General features: G+C 41.7%; 1 long non-coding RNA gene across 5 annotated transcripts in view; it reads left to right on the forward strand.

Moving 5' to 3' along the window:
* LOC143687493 (uncharacterized) overlaps positions 1-10,313 on the forward strand; it is a 39,417-nt gene that overhangs the window by 4,654 nt on the left and 24,450 nt on the right. For all 5 annotated transcript variants that reach the window (XR_013177556.1, XR_013177557.1, XR_013177553.1 and 2 more), the window contains one exon: positions 6,530-6,664. This is a non-coding gene — a long non-coding RNA (uncharacterized LOC143687493). The remainder of the gene's footprint in view (positions 1-6,529; positions 6,665-10,313) is intronic.

Genomic DNA, 10,313 nt, shown 5'->3' on the forward strand with positions numbered 1-10,313 from the left:
TAGCAATGTCTACCTGAAGCTTGCGTAAGAGCAACCTCCAGAGTAGCCTCTCGACTCTATCTGAACTCTCTCTGCCACTGATAATTTATTAATTACACTTCTTTTCCCCCATTTGGTCAGAATGGAATTGTTGATCCCATGGTGCTAGGTCTGGGTTCATTCCCGGGAGTCCTCTCCCATGTTGTCGGGGAGATTTTTACCCCTGGATGTCATGTCCCACGTAGGGGGAGGGCAATTATTTCACTTGCAGAATTGGGCTTAGAGAGACTGAGGCCACATCTGACCAACAACAGAGGTCCTCCATAAGTTAACTCTTAGGCATGCCTATAGGTAGTCTAAGCTTCTTCGCTACCTACATAAGCTTCACAAGAGTAAGCCTCATGATTGAGGGCATGGCCTATTGATGTGGGTGTCCCTAAAGTTTGACACAGTATCAGGGGATTCCTTTATGGTAAGGTTTAATAGTTCCATAGTCTTTCTCCCCTCCCTCAGGGGACTTTGCCAATACTTTTTGATTATCTGGTTAGTATACGCTAGGATGTTTCCAGGTATTACAAAATCTATACAGGATTAAAGGACCTCTTTCTTATTCTGGGCTTCCTGTGTTTCAATTGTTCAAATGAGCTATAGAGATAGGTTGAATTAGATTATGCACTACAGAAAATTTCAGTTCCAGTTCAAATATATCTTTCCTCCATTGGTCTCAAAGAATATGTGTGGTTCTAAAATATAGACACTGTCTTCCTTACCCCTATGTTCTGAATTACTTTAACCCCACCCTGTTTGGCTTTGCTCTTATCTCTAAATATATATATAAAACAACTTCTCAAAATCCAGAAATAATAATCACAAGTCCAGACTTAACATGTCTGCTCTAAAAGATCTAGGCCCCTGTTTTCTTATAAGCATTTTCTAAAGGTGACCGTACCACTGGTGTTTTGTTTCTGCCTTATTTTGTCTCATCAAATATCCCACATGTTCATTCACGTTGTTGCGTGCCTCACGACAATGTGCCTTTTTGTAGCAGCACAGCCTTTGTTCATGAATATACACCATCATTCACCAATCTACTTCTCCGTCAGTGCATCCTTCAGCCACCTGCATTCATCGGGCATCATGTAGAGAGCCCAATGTCCACCAACATTCTCAATTTTGGATAATTCTGTTGTTCCCAAGAGAAAGAAAACCAATAAACACACCCTCACTAAATAGGAGATCTAAACCTCCTCTTAACTCTTGCCCCTCACCCCGTTATTTACCTCTGCTGTTGCTGTGGTAGTGCTGATGGTTTCCTTTTGAACATAGCTCATAGCATGCAATAGCAGTTTCCCCTTGTTCCCTGGATTTAAACACTCTTTGTACAAGAATCATATCTTTGAAGTAATTCTTACAAGAACTCATTCATGTTTCTAGTGTGAGTCAGTGGGATACGTAGGTCTATACAACCCCATTCAATCTTGTAATAATCAATATAGTAATATTACTTCTAGACCCACTAGAGAATCACCTTCACTCCTATCTATTTCCTTACATCAGAGTTCAACTTCATTAGCTAACGGTTCACCCATTTCTACTGTTTATGTATCTCTAAGTCCTCTCTATTCTACATTGTAAGTCTCTGATTATACCTTTATGCTGGTCATAAAAGTGGAATCATACAGTATCTGTCCTTTTGTGTCTGGCCAATTTCACTCAGGATTATGTATTCAAAGCTCATTCATCTTGTCATGTGCTTCAGGATGTCATTTTGTCTTACTGCTGCATAATATTCCATCTTATGTATATACTACATTTTGTTGATCCACTCATCTGTTGATGGGCATTTGGATTGTTTCCATCTTTTAGCAATTGTGAATAATGCTGCTATGAACATCAGTGTGTAAATGTCTGTTTGTGTCATTGCTTTCAGCTCTTCCGGGTATATACCATGTAGTGCTATTGCTGGGTCATAGGGCAGCTCGATATTTAGTTTCCTAAGGAACCGCCAAACAGTCTTCCATAGTGGCTCCATCATTACACATTCCCACCAGCCGTGCATAAATGTCCCAGTTTTTCCACATCCTCTCCAACATTTATGGTTTCATGATGGAACCACTGATTTTTAACTTAGGTTGGATTGTATGATGTGTGAATAAAACCGTTTAAAATGAACAGAGAGCTAACAGTTCTGGAGAAAACATGGAGAGAGAGATGTACCTACTCACTGTTGGTAAAGAAGCAGAGTGGAGCAGTCCCTCTGGAGGCCACTCAGTGGCTCCACAGGAGGCTAGGGGTGGGGTTGCCATATGATCCTCCTACCCCATATATGGGTGTATACTTGGAGGAACTGAGAGTGGGGACAGGAATGGGCATTTGCACATTGGTGTTCAAGGTGGCAGTTTTGGTTTGCAATGGATGAAGGTGGCCAAGGGTGCATCAATTAAGGAATGAAAAGGAGAACTGTGGTATATACATACAATGAACTATTGAGCAGATGTGAAAGGAATTCAGTTGTGGGGCATGCAACTAGGTGAATGAAACTTGAGGACAGTATGTTGAATGAAATAAGACAGAAAAGAAAAGACAAATATTATAACACTTCACTAACATGGACTAACTATAATGTGCAAACTCTGAGAATTGAATTTGAGACCATGGGTTGTCAGGGGAAGACCCAACGTAAAGGTTCCTAGATTGTAAGGTCTTACAGCAGTCACATCTACTCTTAGTTGTAACTGTTACTTCTGAAGTCTAATATGCTGAGCTCCTTGTGTATAACCTGGCTGTCATGGTCAGATTCATGTGTCAACTTGGCTAGGTGGTGCTGTCCGTTTGGTTGGTTGGGCAAGTGCTGGCCTGTCTGTTGCTATGAGGACATATCATAGAATTAAATCATGATCATGTCGGCTGCATCCACAGCTGATTCCATTTGTAATCAGCCAAGGGGCATGCTCTTCTGCAATGAGTGATGTTTAATCTAATCAGTGGAAGGCTTTTAAGGAGGATTCAGAAGAGACACTCTCTCTTCACTCTTCCTGCTTCGGCCAGTGAGCCTCTCCTGTGGAGTTTGTCCAGACCCTCCATCGGAGTTGTCAGCTTTGCAGCCTGCCCTGTGGATTTTGGACTCTACGTTCCCATGGTTACATGAGACCCTTTTATAAATTTTACATTTACGGATATTTCCTGTTGATTCTGTTTCTCTAAAGAACCTTAACTAATACAAAAGGGGGAAGAGGGAAATGAGACAAAAATAAAGTTTCAGTGTCTGAGAGATTTTAAACAGAGTCAAGAGGTTACTCTGGAGGTTACTCTTATGCATTATATAGATATCCCTTTATAGTTTGTGGTGTATTGGAGTGTCTGAGGGAAGTACCTGGAACTGTTAAACTATATTCCGGTAGCCTTGTTTCTTGAAGATGATTGCATAACTTTATAGCTTTTACAATGTGACCCTGTGATTGTGAAAACTTAGTGGCAGAAGCTCCCTTTATCCAGGGTATGGACAGATGAGTAAAAATTAAGGACAAAAAATACCTAATGGCAGTGGGGGGAGATAAGGGGCAAAAAATAATTGGGTAGATTGCAATACTAGTGGTCAATTAGAGGGAGGAATAAGGGGCATGAGTTGTATAGGGTTTCCTTTTTATTTCTTTTTCTGGGGTGATGCAAATGTTCTAAAAATGATCATAATGATAAAATACACAGCTATGTGTTGATATTGTGAGCCATTAATTGTATACTTCTGATGGACAGTGTGGTACAAAGATATTTAAAAACAAACATATCTGGGCCTTCCCATGTGAAGCGGAGCCATGTACGTTGCTGCTAGTGGGTCTGGCAGGGAGAAGGGGTGTAGCTCGGTTACTCCCAACACACACAGACATTCTCCCCCTCAGACGCGAGCCCCACCCCTCTGCCCACCCAGCCCACCTCGCGGAACTTTCCCAAGCCTGGGAGGCTCTGGGCGCCCCCCAGCAGACCCCCAGTGTGGCAGCCAGAGCTTCAAGGCTCTGTGGGGTGATGTGAACGCCAAGGAGGCAGCTGGGGCTTCTCCAGCCAAGGCCAAGGGACAGGGAAATGCCCACGTGAAAAGCAATGGAAACCTATCCCCTAAGGGGAAAGGGTGATTTCAGTAGAGGAAGGTTTTAATAATCAAGTGGATAAGATGACCTGCTCTGTAGATAGCAGTCAGCCTCTTTCCCCAGCAAGTCCTGTCATTGCCCAATGGGCTCATGAACAAAGTGGTCATGGTGGTAAGAGGTTATGCATGGGCTCAGCAACATGGACTTCCACTCACCGGAGCTGACCTGGCTACAGCCACTGCTGAGTGCCCAATCTGCCAGCAGCAGAGACCCACAGTCAGCCCCCATATGGCACCATTTCCTGAGGTGATCATCCGGCTACATGGTGGCAGGTTGATTATATTGGATCACTCCCTTCAAGGAAGGGAAAGCGATTTGTTCTAACTGGAATAGATACATACTCTGGATATGGGTTTGCTTTCCCTGCACGCAATGCTTCTGCCAAAACTACCATTCATGGACTTATAGAATGCCTTATTCATCGTCATGGTATTCCACACAGCATTGCTTCTGATCAAAGAATGCACTTCATGGTAAATGAAGAGTGGGAATGGACACATGCTCATGGAGTTCTCTGGTCTTACCATGCTCCCCATCATCCGGAGGCAGCTGGATTGATAGAATAGTGGAATGGCCTTTGAAAACTCAATTACAGTCCAAACTAGGTGGCAATACCTTGAAGGGCTGAGGTAATGTTCTCCAGGAAGCTGTGTAAGCTCTGAATCAGCATCCACTCGATGATGCTGTTTCTCCCATAGCCAGGATCCATGGGTCCAGGAACCAAGAGGTGGAAATGGAAGTGGCACCACTCACTATTACCCTTAGCGATCCTTTTTTGCTTCTTGTCCCTGCGACCTTGAGCTCTGTTGGTCTACAGGTTTTAGTTCCAAAAGGGAACTAAAAAAAAGGGGGGGAGTACTTCCACCAGGAGACACAACAATGATTCCATTGAACTGGAATCTAAGACTGTCACCTGGTCACTTTGGGCTACTCATACCCCTGGATCAACAAGCCAAGAAGGGGATCACGTTACTGGCTGGGATGGACTATCAGGGGAAATAGGACTACAACTACATAATGGAGGTAAAAAAGAGTTTTCCTGAAATATAGGAGATCCCCTAGGGCGTCTTTTAGTACTACTGTGCCCTGTGATTAAAATCAATGGAAAACTGCAACAACCCAATCCAGGCAGGACTACCAGTGGCTCTGAAACTTCAAGAATGAAGGTTTGAGTCACCCGACCAGGCAAAGAACCACAGCCAGCTGAAGTGCTTGCTGTGGGTAAAGGGAACATGGAATGGGTAGTGGAAGAAGGTAGTGACAAATATGAACTATGACCATATGATTAGTTACAGAAATGAAGACTATAATGCTGTTTTGTTCATATTATAGTATTTAAGTTGTAAGATATCAAGTTTAAGAATGAATATTACCCAAGGACTTGCACCCTATTCTGGGGAGATTTAATGTGTTTCCCGTTGTATGCAGGACAGTTAAGTATCGTTAGGTAAGGAAAAATGTGTCTTTTATTGTTTTCTATTTAGAAATTAAGTATGGTTTAAGGTGATGTGTACAGTTGCCAAGTTGACAAGGGGTGGAGTGTCATGGTCAGGTTCATGTGTCAACTTGGGCAGGTGGTGGTACCCGTTTGTCTGGTTGGGCAAGTGCTGGCCTGTCTGTTGCTATGAGGACATTTCATAGATTTAAATCATGATCACATCAGCTGTATCCACAGCTGATTCCATTTGTATCCACAGCTTATTCCATTCAGCCAAGGGTCATGTCTTCTGCAATGAGTGATGTTTAATCTAATCAATGGAAGGTTTATTTGTTTGTTTGTGGGTACATGTTCAAAATTCTTTATTTTATTTTATTTATTAAACATACCAACATATGAACACAAACATTCTTACCATATGATCATTCCATTCTACATATATAATCAGTAACTCATAATATCATCACGTAGTTGTATATTCATCATCATGATCATTTTTTTAGAACATTTGCATCAATTCAGGAAAAGAAATAAAAAGAAAAGAGAAAAAAAAACATACATACCATACCCCTTACCCTTCCCTTTCACTGATCACTAACATTTCAATCTACTAAATTCATTTTAACATTTGTTCTACCTATTATTTATTTATTTTTAATCCATATGTTCTACTCATTGTCGATAAGGTATATAAAAGGAGCATCAGACACGAGGTTTTCACAACCACACAGTCACATTGCAAAAGCTAAATCTCAATGGAAGGCTTTTAAGGAGGATTCAGAAGAGACACTCTGTCTCTTCCTGCTAGAACTGGTGAGCCTCTCCTGTGGAGTTCACCCAGACCCTCCATCAGTGTCGTCAGCTTCACAGCCTGCCCAACGAAATTTGGACTCTATGTTTCCATAGCTACGTGAGACACTTTTATAAATTTTATATTTATGAATATTTCCTGTTGATTCTGTTTCTCTAGAGAATCCTAAAATGCACTGGCCATTCCCTCGAACTTCGGGTATCTGTGTGACTCCTGAAACCCAGAGCTAGAGTTCAGCAACTATGAAAGTCAGCATTACCTGATACAGCAACTGTTCAACATGCTGAAAAAGTGGTAAGACTTCAATTAGAGATATGAATGAAGCTGATACGGATAGTACTAAGGTAAATCAGAATACAGGGTAAAGGATGATATTGACCATATTTAAAACTTCAACTTCTGTGTGAGACCAAAGGAAGAGATGTTTATTTGGTGCAAAATTTATATTTTTGGTAGCATGCTATCTAATTTAATTTGTATGTTTAGCTTATTTGAACACCATAATTTCATGGAACTTTGACTAAGGAGTAAGATCTTGTTGGTTTGTACAGGTTGGTGTGATGTCCAATACATTCCAGAGTTAAGTCTAGCTCATTTATTGTAATATTCAAATTCTCTGTTTCTTTATTGATCCTCTGTCTAGATGTTCTGTCCATTGATGAGAGTGGGGAATTGAAGTCTCCAACTATTATGGTAGATGTGTCTATTTCCCTTTTCAGTATTTGCAGTGTTTGCCTCACGTATTTTGGGGCATTCTGGTTCAGTGCATAAATATTTATGATTGTTATGTCTTCATGTTGAATTGTTCCTTTTATTAGTACATAGTATCCTTCTTTGTCTCTTTTAACTGTTTTACATTTGAAGTCTAATTTGTTGGATATTAGTATAGCTACTCCTGCTCTTTTCTGGTTGTTATTTGCATGAAATGTCTTTTCCCAACCTTTCACTTTCAACCTATGTTTATCTTTGGGTCTAAGATGTGTTTCCTGTAGACAGCATATAGAAGGATCCTGTTTTTTAATCCATTCTGCCAGTCTATGTCTTTTGATTGGGAAATTCAATCCATTAACATTTAGTGTTATTACTGTATGGGTAGTACTTTCTTCTGCCATTTTGCCTTTTGGATTTTATATGTCATATCTAATTTTTCTTCTTTTTACACTCTTCTCCACATCTCTCTCTTCTGTCTTTTTGTATCTGTCTCTAGTGCTCTCTTTAGTATTTCTTGCAGAGCTGGTCTCTTGGTCACAAATTCTCTCAGTGATTTTTTGTCTGAAAATGTTTTTTAATTTCTCCCTCATTTTTTGAAAGAAAATTTTGCTGGTTATAGAATTCTTGGTTGGCAGTTTTTCTCTTTTTGTAATTTAAATATATCATCCCACTGTCTTCTCGCCTCCATGGTTTCTGCTGAGAAATCTACACATAGTTTTATTGGGTTTCCCTTGTATGTGATGGATTGCTTTTCTCTTGCTGCTTTCAAGATCCTCTCTTTCTCTTTGACCTCTGACATTCTGACTAGTAAGTGTCTTGGAGAATGTCTATTTGGATCTATTCTCTTTGGGGTACGCTGCACTTCTTGGATCTGTAATTTTAAGCCTTTCATAAGAGTTGGGAAATTTTCAGTGATAATTTCTTCCATTAGTTTTTCTCCTCCTTTTCCCTTCTCTTCTCTTTCCGGGACACCCACAACACGTATAATTGTGTGCTTCGTATTATCATTCAATTCCCTGAGTCCCTGCTCATATTTTTCCATTTTTTTCCCTATAGTTTCTGTTTCTTGTTGGATTTCAGATGTTCCATCCTCCAGTTCACTAATCCTAACCTCTGTCTCTTGAAATCTACCCTTGTAGGTTTCCACTGTTTTTTTCATCTCTTCTACTGTAGCTTTCATTCCCCTAAGTTCTGTGATTTGTTTTTTCAGACTTTCCATTTCTTCTTTTTGTTCATTCCTTGCCTTCTTCATATCCTCCCTCAATTCATTGATTTTGTTTTTGATGAGGTTTTCCATGTCTGTTCGTATATTCTGAATTAATTGTTTCAGCTCTTGTATCTCATTTGAACTATTGGTTTGTTCCTTTGACTGGGCTATATCTTCAATTTTCCTGGTGTGATTTGTTATTTTTTGCTGGCATCTAGACATTTAATTACCTTAATTAGTTTATTCTGGAGATTGCTTTCACTTCTCTTACCTAGGGTTTTCTTGCTAGATGAATTTGTTGTCTATCTGTTCTTTGACCTTCAGTTCAGCTTTTTCTGGACCTCTAGCTTAGGTTTTGTTTAACAGAGGATAATTTTTCAGTTCTTGTTTTCTTGTTTCTTGCCCTGCTCGTATGGTGCCTTTTCCCTCCCCACCCTTAGGAGGGTCTACGTAGGTATTATAGACTCCAGCCCGGTTTTCCCAGACTGAACTGTCCTCCTCTCAGGGGGAAGGAGTCACCTGCGTCAGTTTTCCCTGAGGGTGAGACCCAGCAGGTTAAAAGACTTCCCTGTGAAGACTCTGGGCTCTGTTTTTCTTATCCTGCCCAGTATGTGGTGCTTGTCTGCCTTCGGGTCCCACCAGCAAAAGATGTTGCAGCACCTTTAAGTTTGGAAGACTCTTCCTGCTGGGGGCATGGTGGAGACAGAGGAGAGGTTGTAGGCTGGTTTTAATGGCTTCAAATTGCCAAGCCCTGGGTTCTGAATCCCTTGAGGGTGGGATTCCACCTGAGTTGGCCTTCAACCCTCCCCTGGGGAAGGCATAGGTGGGAGACAGCCCTGAAAGCCGTCTGCTTCTGCCTATGCTTGGGGCAACTGCAGCCCGAGAAGTCCCGCCGCTGAATCCAGAGGCAGCCAAGCCTCCGTAGAAAGACAGCCACAAAAACCTCCATTTCCTCCCCTTTCCTCTTTTTCCATTAGCCCAAAGAGCGACCTCTGCCTTGACCAGGTTTAGTGTCTCTTTCCTTTCCCTCTGGGAAACAGTCTGTGGGGGAGGGGTGCCGGCCGCCGTGGCTTGGGGAACTCACGGTTTTGGGGAGGCTTGCAGCCGGTCCAGACTGGGGTACGCTGTGTGTCTGGTCACTGACGTGGCTCCGGGAGCTGTTCTGTACTGTTTCCGGTTATTTAGTAGTTGTTCTGGAGGATGAACTAAAACGTGCACATTGCTAAGCCGCCATCTTGGCCCCTCCTTGTACATTCCAGAGTAATCTGGGCAGAAGATTAGAAATATTTGCAAATTCCCCTTGAGGGAGTGGGGGAAAAGGTGGAAATATTAAATTTCCCCAACTGGCAAAGACTAGATAGTCTCACAAGCATTGGAAACTGCCAATCTGATGGGCCAGGCCCTTGCTCTTTGGGTTTGCCCTTATGAAACTTATTCCTGTAGAGGAGAAGCTAAGCCTACTTATAATTTTGCCTAAGAGTCACCTCCAGAGAACCTCTGTTGTTGCTCAGATGTGGCCGCTCTCTCTAAGCCAACTGTGCAGGTTAACTCACTGCCCTCCCCACCACGTTGGACATAACTCCCAGGGGTGTAAATCTCCCTGGCAATGTGGAGCATGACCCCTGGGATAAGCCTGGCCCTGGCATCATGGGATTGAGAAAAAGGGAAGAGAAATGAAACAAAATAAAGTTTCAGTGGCTGAGAGATCTCAACTAGAGTCAAGAGGTCATTCTGGAGGTTGTTCTTATGCATTATATAGATATACTTTTCAATTTGGGGGGTATTGGAGTAGCTGGAGGAAAATAAGTTGAAATTGTTGAACTGTAATCCAATAGCCTTGATTCTTGAAGCTGATGGAGTAACTATATAGCTTTCACAGTGTGATCATGTGACTGTGAAAGCCTTGTGACTGACACTCTCTCTATCCAGTGTATAGACAGGAAAGAAAAGAAAAAAGACAATAAATAAATAAATAAATAATAGGGGGAGGGGGTGGTATGTCTTGGGTGTTCTTTTTTACATTAT

This window comes from Tamandua tetradactyla, chromosome 6 (genome assembly GCF_023851605.1).
Source record: "Tamandua tetradactyla isolate mTamTet1 chromosome 6, mTamTet1.pri, whole genome shotgun sequence".
In the NCBI taxonomy this organism is placed as follows: domain Eukaryota; kingdom Metazoa; phylum Chordata; class Mammalia; order Pilosa; family Myrmecophagidae; genus Tamandua; species Tamandua tetradactyla.